The sequence below is a fragment of the Podarcis pityusensis genome (assembly GCF_964106645.2).
Source record: "Podarcis pityusensis genome assembly, chromosome: W".
Classification (NCBI taxonomy): domain Eukaryota; kingdom Metazoa; phylum Chordata; class Lepidosauria; order Squamata; family Lacertidae; genus Podarcis; species Podarcis pityusensis.
The window spans coordinates 11,874,510-11,893,470 of NC_138045.1; the positions used below are offsets into that span (position 1 = coordinate 11,874,510).

At 49.3% G+C, this 18,961-nt stretch overlaps 1 pseudogene across 1 annotated transcript in view; it reads left to right on the top strand.

Moving 5' to 3' along the window:
• The window catches only part of LOC308467680, a 196,741-nt pseudogene that overhangs the window by 59,388 nt on the left and 118,392 nt on the right, over window positions 1–18,961 (top strand). The window contains exon 2 of the transcript XR_013991565.1: window positions 14,654–14,751. The product of XR_013991565.1 is annotated as an uncharacterized misc_RNA (transcript). The remainder of the gene's footprint in view (window positions 1–14,653; window positions 14,752–18,961) is intronic.

The window sequence follows — 18,961 nt, forward strand, 5'->3', positions numbered from 1 at the left end:
AGCCTAAGTTCCTGTGAAGCAGAACTCAATGCTCTGTCATTTTCACTCATGGATTGTGAATGGTTGATGCAACTGTTTAAGGACATCAGAGTTTCTGTGAAATGTCCTATACAAGTGTATCAAGACAATAGATCCTGTTTGGCTTTGCTGAACTCAGAGAGAGAACGAAAGCAAAGATACAACAGAAACATCCTGTGAACAGGAAATATGCAGGCTGTGACACAAACATCCTGCTCCCTTTTAAGGTGGAACGGAAATATCCTAACAGCGCATGTTACTGCTGTTGTTCTGAACGAAGCGGACCACCGATGTGCTAGCTGCATTGGTAAGGGGGAGTCTTCACAGACGTCATCCCAGAATGCAGTGGAACCACCAGATGGCGCCAAAGCTTTGAAGGCAGTGAAATGCTACTCGTGTGGACGTCTAGGCCATGTGAAGAGGGAATGCAGATATCCCAAGGCCAAGACAGAGCAGCGCAGTGAAAGCTCATCGTGTGGAAAGGGCAAAGGCAAAGGCAAAGGTCCGGTGTCCAGGACAACGCAGCACAAGGCAATGGTCTCACACTTCACTCCAAAGGTTGCAAAGGTCCAGAAGACATCTAGATCATTCTTCGTGGTTGATTCAGGAGCGACCCGCCATATTTGCAACGAGAAAAGACTGTTCGTGTCTTTTACACCTCAGGAAGGTGCGATTCACCAGGCGGATGACCACACGATGTCCAGTCAAGGCTATGGAACTGTTGTTCTTCACAGTTTGGACTTGTCGATACATGACATTCTCTACGTTCCAGATGCTGCACACAATCTACTCAGCGTCGCGCAGCTGAATGAACGGAACATTGATGTTTCCTTCAAGAACAAGAAGTGCACCATCACAAAGAAAAACGATTATGTATTGCATGCTGAATATGGTGATCGTTTGTATTGTATTGTATTTTGATGATGTTGTGCAGGATGAAACTTGTTGCATTGCAGGTTCTAACAAAAGTTTACATGCAGGATGTATTCATGATTTTCACCGGAAATTTGGTCATTTACACTTTGAGGCAGTATCCAAAATGTCTGCCTTGGTTGAAGGTATGACTATTAAACCATGCAGGTACCACATGAAGTGTAAGGCATGGGCAGAAAACAAGGTGAAAATGGCTGTGAAAGGTAAGGTGTCTAGTAGACAAGCTACAGAACCATACCAGGTAGTGCATGCTGATCTGGTTGGTCCACTATCGCCCTCTTTGGGTGGAAACAGGTACTTCATGGTTCTCATTGATACATTTTCCAGGTATATTTATGTGTTCAATCTCAAGCAGAAATCAGAGGCATTTCCAAGGTTCAAGGAATTCTGTGCTTGGTTGGAAAATGTGCATGGTAAGAGAATAAAGACTCTTTTCACTGATCGCGGGGGGGAATTCACTTCTCAGCAGTTTGAAGCTTTTCTGACTGAGAAAGGAATTCAACACGATTTGTCTAGTCCTCGTTCGCCATGGCAGAATGGACTTTGTGAGAGAGCAAATCAGACATTGCTTCAAGGGTTGAAAACCTTGCTGCATGATGCCAATCTTCCAGAGAGTTATTGGGCAGAATCTTTGAGCTGTTTTGTTTACAGTTATAATCGGAGATTATCATCATCAATTGGTTGTACCCCCTATGAAAAGATGTTTGACAAGAAACCATACATCAAACACATGAGAATTTTTGGTTCTGACATTTGGGTTCACACACCACAAAGCTCCAAGTTAGGCAAGCGTGGATTGCATGGTATCTTTGTTGGGCATCAGAAAGGTTCTTACAGAGTAATGATGACTGACTCTAAGACAATTAGGCTCACAAGAAGTGTTGAGTACAATGCCAAGTGGGGGGAGAATGTGGGAATTTTCCAATGCTATCCTGATGACAGTGAAGAGACTGAGGATAAGCAACAGCCACAGCAACAGCCACACCCTACACCCACTGATGAAGGTCCTGATTCTGAATCTGAGACTGAATCAGATGATTCAGAGGATTTCAAGAGTGTGAAAGCCTCTATGAGACCCTCTGAAGGCTCTGATAGAGAATTAGAGGAACCATTGTTCACAATAGGTCACTATTCTCCAAAGAAGGAAGAGGAGAGTGTTGAAGACTTACGGCTAATTCGCAGGTCTGAAAGAGCCACGAAAGGTAGACCTCCAAAGAGATTTGCTGATGAATTTGCTAAGACAGCTGTAGCAGCTGTTAATAGCTCCAAGAAGGTATTTGAACCTTCCAGTTTCCAAGAAATCCAGGCTTTGGATTCAAAGGATGCTGAGCCATGGTTAAATGCCATGAAGGCTGAGCTTGATTCCTTAGAGAGGAACAAAACATGGGAGCTAGTTCCAGTAGTTCCAGGAATGAAACTGCTTGGAAGCAAATGGGTCTTCAAAGCGAAGACAGATCAAAATGGCAAGATAGTCAGACACAAAGCCAGATTGGTAGCCAGAGGTTTTTCACAGGTACCAGGTGAAGACTATCACGAGATCTACTCACCCACCGTGAGGTATGAGAGCATCAGGCTTATGCTCAAACTTGCTGCAGAGGAGAATCTTCATGTTTCTCACCACGACATGAATACAGCGTTTTTGTACGGATCTCTAGGTGAATCACTTTATATGCTTCCACCTGATGGCGTACAGGTAAAACAGGGATTTGTTTGTTCTCTGAAGAAATGTCTATATGGTCTCAAACAGAGTGCACGGTGCTGGCACACCAAACTCACAGAAGTATTGTTTTCTCTAGGTTTTCAGCAAGGGAAAGCTGATCCATGTGTATTTGTCAAAGAGGAAGGGCAAAAGAAGCTGTATTGCTTGTTTTATGTTGATGATATTATTTTCTTTTGGAAGGATGTCAAAATGTACAATAATGCCCTAGCTCAACTGAAAGAGCACTTTGACATGAAAGATCTTGGTGAGGTAAACAACTACCTATCTCTGGAAATAGAGAGAGATCAAGATGGTAACATTCTAGTACACCAGTCCCGGAAAATTGCTGATGTGTTAAGCAAACTAAACCTGATGGATGCTAACCCTGTAGACACACCGATGACAACAGGTTATCAGGTAGATGACACTGAAGGACCATTTTCTGACACTACACTGTACAGAAGTGTGCTAGGCAAACTAAACTTCACTGCCAGATGTTCAAGACCTGACATTGCTGTTAGCTGCAATTTGCTAAGCAGACAAGTCAACAATCCTACTGTTAAGGATTGGAAAGCTCTGAAACACATAGCTCGCTATTTGAAAGGCACTATGCATTACAGACTGAGATTTAACAATCAGAAGTCTGGTGGTCTTGAAATATTTGCAGATGCAAGTTTTGGAAGTGACACTACAGACAGGAAGAGCACGTCTGGAGTTTGCTACATGTACAATCAGGGTCTGTTTGATTGGTCATGCAAGAAGCAAACAACAGTTAGCTTAAGTACTTGTGAAGCTGAACTGAATGCACTGTCTTATTCACTTAAGGATTGTGAATGGTTGTTACAATTGTGCAAAGACATGAAAATTCCTGTCAAATGTCCAATCCAGGTTTATCAGGACAACAAAGCATGTTTGGCTTTGCTGAATTCTGAAGGTTGTAAGCAAAGCACGAAGCACTTGCAATTGAAACTGCAACATGCTAGGGAATGTGTTCAGAAGGGACTCGTAACAGTGTCCTATATGCCAGGTAATGAAATTCCTGCTGATGTATTGTCCAAGATTGTATCAAGGGATCAGCACTGTACCTATATGCAGAAATTGGGTTTGTACTGATATTGTATGAACACGCTGCCCAGTGATGTTCACAGAAAGGGGGAGGATGTTGGTTTCTATTTCCCTCACTGAGCAGCAACTGCATGTCACAAGACATTGTTTACATTCCACAGTTCAAGTTACTGTTTTTCAGTGTTCAGTCGTTTCTTTGTTAGAGAGAGAGTGTTGCTTCTCTGCTCTCACAGAGGCAAGATGTATGTTTGTGTGTTCTCGGTATAGATGAGAAATAAACTTTAGCATGTAGCACGATACATGCTTATCCTTTCGTCTGCGGACTATTACACTCTGCTGTATCAGCTCCAGATGGGCAGGAGCTGATCAAAATCTCACAGGCTGGGGGCAGAACACAGGGCCTCTTGCTGCCATGTATTGCACAGGACTGAGTCCATCGATCCTGGATGAGATGGTGAAGATGGAACCCATGCAGTCACTGGATGAGATAGTTCAAGCATCCTTACAGCTAAGGGCTACGTCAACAGCAGAGGAAGCTAGAGAAGAGGGGGGCAGGGGAGCCCTTGGGGGTAAGGGCCTACACTCCCAAGCTTCCGGAACAGGCGGTTGGCAGCACACCTAGTCAGGGAGAAGCTGTTGGAACGATGCAGATTGGATCGGTGGAAGGGAACCAGGAAGGCATGGAAGGAAGGGAGTCAGCGGCGTCGGGAGACACGCACTTGCTTCGTGTGTGCTAGGCAGGGGCATTTGGCTAAACAGTGTCCTGATAGGAAGACAGGGGGATCCCTTTCAGGGACCAGGGTGGAGGAAAAGCCCAAACCCCAAGCAGAACAGTCGGGAAACGGCCAATCCCAGCCCTTAAGAGAGGCCAGGGGCTGGGAGACAAGTCAGTAGAGGGGCCTCAAATGGAACCAGCCGTTCCTGGGATAGCTCTGCCCGTGACTCTACAACTCCCAGATGGTCGCAGGGGGCAAGGGCAAGCGTTGGTGGATTCGGGGGCGTCGCTAGACTTTGTAGATGCAGATTTCGCAAAGCAACACAACCTTGGGACACAGCAATTAGACTCCCCAATAGAGGTACAGACGATAGATGGTTGACCCTTAATAGGGGGGGAGGTGGTTCAAGCTCACAAAACACGATCCTGTCGTGGCCTGGGGTCAACGCTCATTAACGTTTGCGTCAGCCTTTTGCCAAGCAAACTGCTTGAGGCTTGAAGTACCTAGAGAGGTGGGAGCAAAGGGGGCGGAGGTAGGAGGGAAACTCACGGGAGAAGCGAGTTCCATACCCCCGCAGTATAAGGCCTTCAGAGACGTGTTCTGTGAGAAGGAGGCGGATCAATTACCCCCACACCGCCCTTATGACTGCAAAATAGACTTGGTGCCAGGGGCCCAGATACCCACCAGTCGCCTCTATTCCCTGTCAGAGATGGAACTAGCCGAGCTGAGGGAGTTCTTGCAGAAGAATTTGGTAAGGGGTTTTATCCGACCAACAAAGGCACGAGGGGGAGCCCCAGTTTTCTTCATAAGCAAGAGGGACACCCCAGAAAAAAGGCTCGTTGTAGACTATAGGAAGACCAACAAGCTCATGATTCCCAGCCGGATACCCCTTGCCACGTATTGGAAATCTGCTGGAGAGGTTGAGATCAGCAAAAATTTTCACCAAGTTGGACCTGAGGGGGGGGGGGGCTACAACCTGATATGTGTGAGGGAAGGCGACGAGTGGAAGACGGCCTTTAGTACAAGATATGGGACCTTTGAGTACCTAGTGATGCTGTTTGGGTTGCAATCGGGCACAGCCACCTTCCAGGCCTTCATCAATCATGTTTTGGCAGACTTGCTAGACAGGAACGTGGTATCTTACCTTGTTGATCTTTTGATATACTCAGAAAGTCCTGAAGCGCATGTGCGACACGTAAGGGAGGTGTTGCAACGGCTGCGGGCGCATAGACTCTACACCAAGTTGGAGAAGTGCCAGTTCCACGTGACAGAAGTGGAATTCTTGGGGTATCGCGTTGTCTCCTGGTGGGGTGCATATGGATCCGGCAAAGGTGAAGGCGGTGTTGGAGTGGCAGAAGCCTAAGACCAAGAAGGACTTGCAGAGGTTCTTGGGCTTCACCAACTACTACAGGAAGTTCGTACCTAACTACTCGCAACTCACCACACCCCTCACTGACTGCTTGAGGGGCAAGAAGCCGTTCGTCTGGACGGAGGAGGCGCAGTGCGCGTTTGAGAGGCTGAAGGAGATATTTGCCGCGGAGGAGTACCTGCACCACGCAGATCTGTACAGACCGATGGTAGTGGAGATGGATGCTTCTGAAAGGGCAGTAGGAGCAGTGCTGCTGCAGGAAGACAGCCACGGGGACTTACGGCCGTGTGCATTCCACTCGTGGAAGCTGAACGCCTCGGAACAGAGCTACACCATTTGGGAAAGAGAACTGCTGGCTATAAAAGAGGCCTTGGGAACATGGAGGCATTTCCTAGAAGGTGCACGACACCAAGTGGAAGTGCACACCGATCACAAGAACTTGGAATATTGGCAGACCGTGAGACAACTGAACCAGAGACAGATCAGGTGGGCGCAGTTCTCTGCCCACTTCAACTTCCGCATACAATATGTACCGGGGCGCCTGAACCAGAGGGTGGACGCCTTGTCCCGGAAACCGGAATACATGAGGGGAGAACAGAAGCGAGAATTGAAACACATTCTGAAGCTAGAACAGTTGCAATTAGCGGCGACGTCTATTGTCGGAGTAGAAGAATTCAAGCGCCAAACACAAGGAGATGAATTTGCACAGCAGAAACTGGCAGCGATACGTAGCAGGGAGAACAGCGCTGAAGGATTCACTGAAAGGGAAGGCCTCTTGTTTAAGGGTGAGGTGCTCTACGTACCAAAAGGGGATTTGCAAGCACGAGTCATGCGGCAGTGCCATGACAACCCGACAGCGGGTCACTTTGGGCAGTACAAGACCGTAGATCAACTAAGGAGACGGTTTTGGTGGCCCAGGATGAGAGAAGAGGCCCAGGAGTATGTCAGGGCATGTGACACTTGCCAACGAGCAAAAACGCCTAGAGCAGCACCAGCGAGACTTCTGCAACCGCTTCCGACCCTGCAAGGACCTTGGGAGGCGATTGCGATGGATTTTATCACAGACTTGTCATCTTCTCGAAAGCAGACAGTGATCTGGGTCGTGGTGGACTTGTTCACGAAAATGGCGCACTTTGTGCCATGCCCGAAGCTCCCGTCGGCACAGGAAACTGCCCAGATGTTGCAGATATAGTCCCTCCCCCAGAACTGAAAGAATCAAGTTCATCTGAGGCCCTTCTTTGTGTGCCCCCTCCAGGAGAGGTCCAGAGGGAGGGGGCACACAAAGAAGGGCCTCAGATGAGTTCAAAACGAAGCAGGGCAAAGGCTAATAGAGTTCTGCCAAGAGAACAAGCTGGTCATCACAAACACTCTTTTCCAACAACACAAGAGACGACTCTACACATGGACATCACCAGATGGGCAGCATCGAAATCAGATTGATTATATTCTCTGCAGCCAAAGATGGAGAAGCTCTATACAGTCAGCAAAAACAAGACCTGGAGCCGACTGTGGCTCAGATCGTCAGCTTCTTATAGCAAAATTCAAGCTTAAACTGAAGAAAGTAGGAAAAACCACTGGGCCGGAAAGATACAATCTAAGTCAAGTCCCTTATGAATACACAGTGGCATCCATGATGGACTGCGCCGCTGGCCAGAGGAGCAGGGGCCATGAGGAAGCTGCCTCCCAGGAAGAACTGCAAAGCAAAGTGAAGGTCACCTTGGCCCCATCAGTCAGCCAAAGAAGTAGCAGCTGCAAGGAGGTCACTTCACTGCTCCCTGATGGAAAGAACACTCTGCTCCAAGTGCCAGTCATCCCGGGGATGCAGAGGAAAGTAAAGGGGGAAAGGACAGTGGTGTAGCATGGGTTGCCAGAGCCCGGGGCAAAGCAAGTATCCTTGGCACCGCCCACCAATGGGCTGGAATGAAGGGGCAGCAGCTTGGTGACCTACCTGAGTGGCAGCCACAGCACCCTGTGAACATCAGGCACAGCAGAGAGCAGGATGGACTGCTCCTCAGTCTGCCCACGCAAACATTAGGAGATTTTCTGTGTGAGGGGGAAGACACACTGTTTTTCAATTTATTATTTGCTTTGTTTTTCTTTTGACATTTCGTGCCCCTAAGAATTTTGCACCCAGGACAACTGCCCCTGTGGCTCCACCTGTACTGTGTCACAGGGAAAGAACTGCCATTCAGGTAAGGGACAATCAGCCAACCTGTGCTGGTTAAAAATGCCGACTTCTATATCTCTCCTCCTTTAGCTTCTCTTCTTTCTTCTGGTGGCAGGGACTCTCTTCATTGATATGAGCTGCTTGAAGAGACAATAATTATCTGAAAAATAGATTAAAACTACTGTCAATAAATCATAGCTAAATAAGGCACCATTAACCCACCAAGCCCCTCCATGGATCGCTGCCTTGCGGTGGCAAAGGGGCTTGAATAACTCAGAGAAGCTATGAGCTATGCCGTGCAGGGCCACCCAAGACGGACAGGTCATAGTGGAGAGTTTTGACCAAACGTGATCCACCTGGAGCAGGAACCGGCAAGCCACTCCAGTATCCCTGCCAAGAAAACTCCATGGACAAAGACAACAGGCATATAAAAGTTATGATGCTGGAAGATGAGCCCCTCAGGTCGGAAGGCGTCCAACATGCTACTGAGGAAGAGCGGAGGACAAGTACAAGTAGATTCAGAGCTGATGAAGTGGCTGGGCCAAAGCCGAAAGGTCGCTCAATTGCAGATATGCCTGGAAGCGAAAGGAAAGTCCAATGTTGTAAAGAAAAATATTGCATAGGAACCTGGAATGTAAGAACCATGAACCTTGATAAGTTGGATGTGGTCAAAAATGAGATGGCAAGAAGAAATATTGACATCCTGGGCATCAGTGAACTAAAATGGATGGGAATGGGCGAATTCAGTTTAGATGACCATCATATCTACTACTGTGGGCAAGAATCCCGTAAAAGAAATGGAGTGGACCTCATAGTCAATAAAAGAGTGCAAAAGCTGTACTGGGATGCAATCTCAAAAATGATAGAATTATCTTGATACGAATCCAAGGCAGACCTTTTAACATCACAGTAATCCAAGTCTATGCACCAACTACTGGTGCTGAAGAAACTGAAATTGACCAATTCTATGAAGACTTACAACACCTTCTAGAAATGACACCAAAGAAGGATGTTCTTCTCATCATAGGGGATTGGAATGCTAAAGTAGGGAATCAAGAGATAAAAGGATCAACTGGCAAGTTTGGCCTTGGAGTTCAAAACAAAGCAGGGCAAAGGCTATTAGAGTTCTGCCAAGAGAACAAGCTGGTCATCACAAACACTCTTTTCCAACAACACAAGAGACGACTCTACACATGGACATCACCAGATGGGCAGCATCAAAATCAGATTGATTATATTCTCTGCAGCCAAAGATGGAGAAGCTCTATACAGTCAGCAAAAACAAGACCTGGAGCTGACTGTGGCTCAGCTTCTTATAGCAAAATTCAAGCTTAAACTGAAGAAAGTAGGGAAAACCACTGGGCCGGTAAGATACAATCTAAGTCAAATCCCTTATGAATACACAGTGGAACAGGTTTAAGGATTTAGATTTAGCCAAGCTTTGGAAGCTGTTGCCACGTTGTGCCTGTGTGTGTGGGAGAACCCAGCTGGAGCCTCTGCCTAACGTTTGAGGCAGGGAAGCTTGCTGGGGAAGATCTCATCTTCAGGACCAGGTGCCAAGAGGAGCTGCTGGTGACGTGAGTCGGTTCAGCCCCGGGGGAGAAGATGGCAGATGGACAGGAGTCATTCTCAGTCCCCTTTGAAAAATTAAATGGGAGCAACTGGGAGGAGTGGTCAAGGAAGCTGAAGGCCTGGCTGGTAGCCAAGGGTCTGTGGGAGGCGACCCAAGGGCCCCCACAGCAAGCTGCAGCCGGAGCTGCAGCAGCGGTTGTTGCAGCTGCCCAAGCCTCACAGAGGAAAGACCAGAAAACCCTAGGAGCTATAGTGCTCAGTTTGGAGGGCTCACAGCTACCTTTGGTGGAGGGTCTTGAGACTGCCCAGGAGGTCTACCAGGCACTAGAGAGAGTGCATCACAGGACCACAGCTGGGGCAAAGATCCACACCACCAGATTCTTGTTTGAGCTGAAGCTGCGTCCTGGTGATAGCATCAGACAGCATGTGACTAAGATGCTCTCTGTTTTCAACAAGCTGAGACTGTTGCAAGTCAACTTTACTGAGGAACTGGAAGTTTATATTTTGCTCAGCTCTTTGGACAAAAGTTATGACAATTTGTGTCTAACTTTGGAATCGATGAATCCAGCGGATCTTACGCTGCAGTATGTGACTGGGCGTTTGTGTGACGAGGAGGAACGCCGTCTCAGAGAGGGCCGAGCTGGCGCAGGGTGCCCTGCCGGTAACAGAGGGGGGGCCAAGCCAGAAGGCACAGTTCAGGCTTTTCCCACTCGTCGTTGTTTTGTCTGCGGGTCTGTTGACCATCTGCGTCGGTCCTGTCCGAGGAGAGCTAGAGAGGCCGGGCAGGATGTCTCCAAGGTCGCTTCCCATGGCAGTCAGCCAAGTCCTCGTGGCAGCCAGCCAGGTTTCCATGGGAGCCAGTCTAGGAGAGGAGGCCAGCGTGGGAATGCAAAGGGAGGACGTGACAGAGGAAGTGAGAAGGACGGTTCTTCTTATCACCTAGCTGCCTCCATGGCAACGCTGAAGGACAACTCCGGTGAGGGCAGCATGCTGCGTTGGGTCATCGACTCAGGAGCCAGCCATCACCTGATGCCATCGCCATCTAGTGGCGAAATGTGGAACTGCAGGGCTGTTTCAACTGGGAAAACAGTCATTCTTGCTGATGGCTCACAGAGACAATTAACCACTGTTGGCAATGTGTTTGTTTCTTTTTTACAGGCAGAGCTGGAAGTCTACGTTGTGCCAGGAATGAAGTGTTGTCTTTTATCTGTATCTGCTCTTGTAAAGGAGGGTTATAAGGTTTGCTTTGAAAATGATGTCTGTTCTATTTCCAGGGGTGGGAAACAACTGGTCAATGTTGCATGTCAGAACAACCTCTTTGTTCTGGAGACACCTCTGGAGGGTAAGGGGAACGCTGAGACAGCACAGGCGCGGTGTGCTAACGTTCCCACACATGATTCGTGTGCTCACTTGTGGCACAGGAGAATGTCGCATAGCTGTTGGAAATATATCCAGAAGTTACCAGAATGCACTGAGGGTTGCAAGATGAAAGCATGTGATAGATTCTTGGATTGTAGGGCATGCAAAAGAGCAAAGATAAAAAGGTGCAGTTATCCCAGATCAGAGAGGGTAACCACAAGGCCTTTTGAGCTTGTGCATACAGACCTTTGTGGACCCATGCCAGTGCCGAGTCTGGGCGGAGCCAGGTATGCGCTCACGCTGACAGATGATTTTTCAAGGAACGGCTGGATCTTCTTGCTGAAACAGAAAAGCGAGGTGGCGCAACTGATCAAAGACTGGGTTGCTGCTGTGGAACTACTGTTTTCCACCAAGGTGCAGAGCTTTCAGAGCGACCGAGGCGGAGAGTTCACCAGGTCTGCTCTGCAGAGTTTCTTCCGCCAGAAGGGGATAAGTCACAGGTTGACGGTTGCTTTTTCTCCTCAGGAGAATGGCGTAGCGGAGCGCAGGAACAAAACGCTAGCTGAGGCAGCTGACACTCTACTGTTTGACTCTGGTTTGCCTCAGAGCTTTTGGGCCGAAGCTTGGAAAGCTGCCAGCTTCACTTTGAACAGGTCCTATAGCTCTGTTGTAGGAGACACACCCTATTTTCTGCTGCACCGGAAGAAGCCCAAGGTGCATTTCTTCCGTGTGTTTGGTTGCGAAGCTTGGGTGCTTGTGCCAAAGGCTCAATGCAAGAAAGGTGACCCGAGGTCCTGGAAAATGATCTTTTGTGGGTACGAGCCTGGGACAAAAGGGTGGAGGTTTGCCTATCCAGAAGGCGATCAGTCCAGAATTCTAGTCAGCAGGAGTGCTGAGTTCTGTGAGCAGAGTGGTTGGTCAAGGATTGCTGCTGCCGCTTCGCCGTGAGTTTGTGGGGAGGGCTCTTCCCCCTGCAAGCCCATTCTCCACCTTGGGCCTGGGGGCGGGCCCCATACTCCACCTCAGCATATAAGGCTCCAAGGAGGCCTCGGGACATTGCTGCTGCCGCTCTGCCGTGAGTTTGTGGGGAGGGATCTTCCCCCTGCAAGCCCATTCTCCACCTTGGGCCTGGGGGCGGGCCCCATACTCCACCTCAGCATATAAGGCTCCAAGGAGGCCTCGGGACATTGCTGCTGCCGCTTCGCCGTGAGTTTGTGGGGAGGGCTCTTCCCCCTGCAAGCGCACGTCACCAGGCCAGGGGGCGGGGCCCACACTCACCACCGACACAACTTTAAGGACACTGGTGCTGCAGCAGCAAATGTTTAAAATGTTTTTATATATTTTAAAGTGTTCTAAAAGTGTTTTTACTTTTTACTTTGTTGTACCACCATAAACAGTGGTTTTTATCCATGTATTTTTATTTTGTTTTGTTTTATTTTGGGTTGGGGTGGGATGGTTGTTGAGTGGGGTGGGGATTGGTTTTGTTTTGGTGTAATTGTTTTTTGTTTGTTTGTTTGCTTTTATATTTTGTAAATGGAGGTGAGTATGAGGCTTGGGATTCCTACTGTGGAGGGGCGAGGGAGGTATGGCGGTGGGGGCAGATGTCATAGGCGAAGGGGATCGAGATACGGATATGCTCGTACCCCTTCCAATCTGCGCCCCATCCCGAGAGACGAGGGTAGGGTGAGCAAGGATTACTCACCTCCGTCACTGGTGTTGTGCAATGCCAGGTCTATAGGCAACAAAACCGCCACCCTGAGAGATTTCTTCATCTCGCAGGGGGTCGACCTGGCTTGTGTGACGGAGACCTGGGTGAGCGAAGGGGATACTGTTACCTTACGAGAGATGGCGCCCCCGGGTTTCTCCGTCCTCCACCAGTCGCGGACTGTGGGCCGGGGGGGAGGGGTGGCATTATTAATCCGGGAAGATTGTTCTTTCAGGGGTCTACCATCGCCATCAATCCCCTGCATTGAATGTGTTGGCTTAGTGTGGGGCTCCGAGGTGAGCTTGGCTGTCTGGCTGGTGTACCGGCCACCTAGCGCACCAGCAGCCACCCTGTCAGGCCTGCTGGAGGCGGTGGCCGGCTGGGCCTTGTAGTTCCCTAACCTATTGGTATTGGGGGACTTCAACATCCATGCTGATGCCACTCCCTCCTCACAGGCTCTGGACCTGGTGTCTTCCATGGCGACACTAGGGCTCTCCCAGTTTGTTTCGGGCCCCACACATCAAGCAGGCCACACGCTGGATTTGATCTTTGGCGTCGGTATAGATGTGATCATGTTTCCTTCGATGAAGGTGCCATGGTCTGATCACTACGCTCTGAAAGCCAGGATTGATGTTCCACCCCCACCCTGCTTAGGTGGCGAGCTGATTTGGGCTCGCCCGCAGAGGCTGATGGACCCTGATAGATTCCGTCAATCCTTGCGGTACCTTTCTCCCCCTGGCAACTCATTGACTGAGCTTGTTGAGGGCTGGAATACCCAGCTCCTGGCAGCCATCAATGAGATCGCACCTAAGCGCCCTCTGCGACCCCTCAGAAAGCGGGCTCCCTGGTTTACCGAGGAGCTCCAGAAAATGAAGCGGGACCTCAGACGGCTAGAGTGAGTATGGCGGGGTGCCCGTGACGGAGCCTCAAGAACATCTTATAGGGCTTTTATGAAAACCTACGAGATGGCAGTGAAGGCCCTTAAGAAGTCCTACTTCTCGGCCTCCATTGCATCCGCTAGCTCTCGCCCGGCGCAATTATTTAGTATAATTCGGTCTTTAACGTCCCTCGAAGGACAGCCAAATTTAAATAACAATTTGACACACAGCTGTGAGGCATTTGCGAGCTTTTTTGCGGAGAAGGTCCTGTTGCTCCGCCATGACCTCCCTGCCAATTTGGATACAATAAAGGAACTGGAGGCCCCTCGACTGTCCTCGGGTCCAGTATTGGACCACTTTGACCGGATATCCCCAGCCGATGTGGACAGACTCCTCCGAGCTGGAAAGCCCACCACTTGTCCTCTCGACCCGTGCCCGTCTTGGCTGATTAGAGCGTGTCCAGACGAGGTGCGGCCCCCCCTGGGGGATATCATCAATTTGTCCCTTGGCACCGGGACATTCCCAGGGGAACTGAAGGAGGCAGTGGTGCGCCCGCTTTTAAAGAAAACATCATTAGATCCCTTAGATCTATCCAATTACCGCCCGGTTTCGAATCTTCCATTCCTGGGTAAGGTGATTGAGAGAGCGCTTGCTGAACAGCTTGGTAGGTTTCTGGATGAAACATCGGCTCTGGATCCATTCCAGTCCGGCTTCTGCGCTGGTCATGGGACCGAGACGGCTCTGGTCGCCCTAACAGATGATCTCCACAGGCAGCTGGATCGAAGCGGGTCGGGGCTGCTGATTCTTCTAGACCTGTCAGCAAACCTGTCGATCACAAACTCCTGGACCACCGCCTTGCCAACGTGGGGATCCAGGGCACAGTCCTTCAATGGCTGCGCTCGTTTCTCTCTGGTCGGGGACAGAGGGTGGCGCTTGGGGGGGGGAATTGTCATCCCGCCACTCCTTGGTGTGTGGAGTGCCCCAGGGTGCGATACTCTCCCTGATGCTTTTTAACATCTTTATGCGCCCCCTCGCCCAGCTTGTCTGGAGTTTTGGGCTGGGCTGCCATCAGTATGCTGATGACACCCAACTCTATCTGTTGATGGATGGCCATCCTGACTCGGCCCCAGACACACTGACCAGATGCTTGGAAGCTGTGGCTGGATGGTTAGGTGGGAGCCAGTTGAAGTTAAATCCTTCGAAGACAGAGGTCCTCTTGCTGGGACGGGATGATATGGGATTGAGGGGGCAACTTCCATCTCTTGCGGGGGTGCAATTAGTGCCAGCACCGTCCATTAAGAGTTTGGGTGTAATCTTCGATACCTCCCTCTCTATGGAGGCGCAGATTGCAGCTATAACAAAGGTGGCATTTTTTCATCTCCGCCAAGCTAAGCAGTTGGCTCCTTACCTCTCTCACCCTGACCTAGCCACTGTGATCCACGCGACGGTCACCTCCAGACTGGATTATTGTAACTCGCTCCACGTGGGGCTGCCCTTGAGACTGACCCAGAAACTCCAGCGGGTGCAGAATGCCGCAGCGAGACTCCTTACGGGGTCTTCGCTGCGAGATCACATTCATCCGGTGCTATACCAACTGCACTGGCTCCCGGTGGAGTGAGTACAGGATCAGGTTTAAGGTGCTGGTTTTAACCTTCAAAGCCCTATACGGCCTAGGACCCCTGTACCTATGGGGCCGCCTCTCCTGGTATGCCCCACAGAGGAACTTACGGTCTTCAAATAAAAACATTTTGAAGGTCCCAGGCCACAGAGAGGTTAGGCTGGCCTCAACTAGAGCCAGGGCTTTTTCGGCTGTGGCTCCAACCTGGTGGAACATTCTGTCACAAGAGACAAGGGCCCTGCAGGACTTGACATCTTTCCGCAGGGCCTGCAAGACAGAGCTGTTCCACCAGGCCTTTGGTCAGGGTGCAGCCTGACTCCCTCCTTTGGCAATCTTTACAAAACTTTAGTTTATGGTTGCCATCAATTTTGATTTTAATTAATTTTTATAATGTTTTTATAATGTTTCACTATTTTAGTGTTGTTAGCCGTCCTGAGCCCGGTTTCGGCTGGGGAGGGCGGGATATAAATAAATTTTATTATTATTATTATTATTATTATTAAGGATCCATGCGAATCCTGACGTTCTCTCAGAGAGTCTGTCTGATTCTACTGAGGAGGGAGAGTTAGAAGTTGAACCTGTTGATGAGGACCAGGTCTCTGACCAGGGTCAAGAACAGGGAGGGGCATCTCCACAGGTTGTTAAAAGAGAGCCCAAAAGTGAGCCTTCGTCTCCCGTTAGTCAAGTGCAGAAGGCCAGAAGACGCAGCAAGTCAGAGGGGGAGTCTTCTGATAACAAGGACACACTAGTTGGCCCCAGTGGGTCAGAGGGAGCACCTGAGACAGTGCTCAGATGTTCCACACGCGCTACAAAGGGGGTACCACCTGAGAGGTTTGAGGTCACCAGCGTGTGGGTTGGTTTAGCGCAGTGCAAACCATAAAGTTTTGAGGAAGTTCAACAGTTGCCTGAAGAAGAAGCCAGGAAGTGGCAAGAGGCAATGGGAAAGGAGTTGAACTCAATGAGGTCCTTAGGTGTGTTCTCCACCACAAAGCTGCCAGAGGGCAAGCAGGCTGTGAGCTGTCATTGGGTTTACAGGATTAAGCCCACAGCATCTGGAGAACCACAGTACAAGGCGAGGCTTGTAGCCAGAGGGTTCACGCAGAGAAGGGGGCTGCATTACACCGAAGTGTATGCTCCTACTTCCCAGAGTGAGACTCTGCGCGTGCTTTTAGCAGTAGCTGCTCAAAGAGGGCACCAAGTGCACCACTTTGATGTGGATGTGGCTTATTTGAACTCGGATCTGAAGGAGGATCTGTACATGTTACCTCCTCCAGGGTTTGAGGGCAATGAGCCAGGTGTTGTGTGGAAGCTGCACAAGTCAATTTATGGTTTGAAACAGTCAGCCAGAAATTGGAACATGTGCCTGAATGAAGCTCTGGAAAGTTTGGGTTTCCAGAAGAGTCTTGCAGACAGTTGCCTGTACCTGAAGGGGTCAGGAGAGACACAGGAGGCAATTCTGGTGTTCGTAGATGATATTCTGTACGTGGCACAGACAAGTAGACAGGTGCAAGGTTTTGCCAAAGAGCTTGGTAAGAAGTTTAAGCTCAAAAACCTTGGTCTCGTTCAGGTTTATCTAGGCGTTAGGATAGACAGGTCTGAGAACGGGAGTTTCTTGCTCAGTCAGAAAAGCAAGATTGAGCAGTTGCTTGAGAAGTTCCAGATGTCTGACTGTGCAGGGGTCAGAACGCCCATGGAGACCAACTTCGTGAAGGACAGTCAGCTTGGGGAGCGTTCTGAGTTCCAAAACCCTGAGGTGTTTCAGTCAGCGCTTGGAAGTCTGTTGTATCTCTCTCAGTGGAGCAGACCAGACATAGCGTTTGCTGTTAATCTGCTCAGCAGGGAGGCTACAAAGCCAAGTGTGAATGCCTGGCAAGGCATCCAGAGAGTGTTGAGGTATTTGCTGGATATCAAAGAGTTTTGCCTCACGTTGTCAGCTGAAGGTGACGCACGGCTTACGTGCTGGAGTGACAGCGATTGGGCGTCTCTTGGGAACAGGAAGTCTGTGTCTGGGCTGGTGGTAAAGTTCGGGGAATCCCTGGTTGGGTGGAAGTCCCGGAAGCAAAGTCTTATTGCACTTTCTTCCACTGAGGCTGAGTTCAGTGCGTTGTCGGATTTGTGCAGGGAGTTGGACTTCTACCGGTGCTTGATCCAAGAGATCTGTGGGGATTGTTACTTGCCCATAACTGTTTGGGGAGACAATCAACCTTGTCTTAGGTTGGCAGAATCTGGACAGTTCAAGTCCAGAACCAAGCATTTGGACACACGTTTCCAGAATGTATGTCAGAGTGTCCAAGCAGGTTGGATACAGCTCAAGTATTGTTCGAGCCGGGAGAACCTAGCTGATGGGTTTACCAAACCCTTGACCTTCCAGCGACATGGGGAGTTCTGTGAAGGGTTGTGTTTGGGGTGAGTTATACTCACAGTTTCCCTCAGGATGCGAGACGAGAGGGGGTGTGAGGAGAATCAGAACTTACAGGGTTAAACAGTTCTGTGTGACGTCTCACATTCTGAGGCGTGGTTTGGTTCACATACAGGAATCTTTCTTTGTGTGTGAGTTTCCTTTCGTTTTTGGCTGAGACACGAAAGAATGTCCGCTCTCTCGCCGGGACAGATTTATGATGTTTTTCTTCTCATTAAAGGCTGTTAGAGATTAGCAAGAAGCCTGCGTTCAGTCTGATTTATTATCCACACAAGGCAACACTTTCTACCTCTGCAGAACTCTGCTACGAACTGTGCTAAGAGTTCAAGTTTTTCCTAATGGCACAAGCGTCCATCAGCACAGGGGAAGTGTGCCGGGCGCCATCTTACCTCAGCACATATTTGGCTCCGCCCATACTGGTTACAGACATCGGACCACACAAATCGGCATGAATTAACTGAAAAGCCCTAGTGGTCACCCTCTCAGACCTTGGGTATGTGCATGTTTTCACCTTTGCGTGTTTGCACGCCCTGCAATCTAGAAACTTAGCACATGATTTCATTTTGCACCCTTCAGTGCACTCTGGGATCTTCTTCACGGACCCTCAGGACACATGGGCCATGCGTCGGTGCCAGAGGTGGGCACACGCATCATGGACTGGAACGTTGGCACACTGTGCTTGAGCCACCTCCGTGTCATCTGGACCTGTAAAAGAAGCTTCTATCACAAACAGCCTGTCTTTACATTCAACACTGACTAGTTGCTGTCCATTCTTAGAAATATAACACATATTATCCTCAAAACACACTCTGTAGTTCTCAGCAAGAAGAGCACTGACAGATAGCAACGCGCAGGACAGTCCAGGAACAACAAACGCCTGTATCAAATCCTGTAAGAAAGAACAAAACAGTGAGCCAGACTCAGCTATTGGCAACACAGGAGCAGGATGAGGAGGAGGCACAGATTTCCCCAAAAGATGTGGCAATAGATAATACTTCTCTAGAGGAAGAGGAAGAAGAGCCAGAGATAAGGGGGGAAGAAGAAGTAGTTGTGCCTAGACGCTCCCAGCGTTCAAACAAGGGCGTACCTCCTCAGCGTTTGACCCTAGGAGGAGTGAGAGTATGCAATGTGAGTTGTGTGGAACCACAAAGTTATAATGAAGTCTTAGACTTACCCCCTGGAGAACGTGCTTTGTCGGAACAAGCTATGAAAGAAGAAATGGACTCTTTTAAATGTAACAAAGTGTTTGAGGTTATAATGCCGCCACCTGGTGGCAGAGTGGTGTCATGCAAGTGGGTTTACAAAAGGAAAACCCTAGATTTGGGGAACCACGTTTTCGAGCCAGATTAGTAGCCAGAGGGTTCACTCACATTAAAGGGGAGAGTTATGATGAAGTGTTTTCTCCCACTGTAAAGAGTGAAACTTTTCGTTTAATGCTTTCCA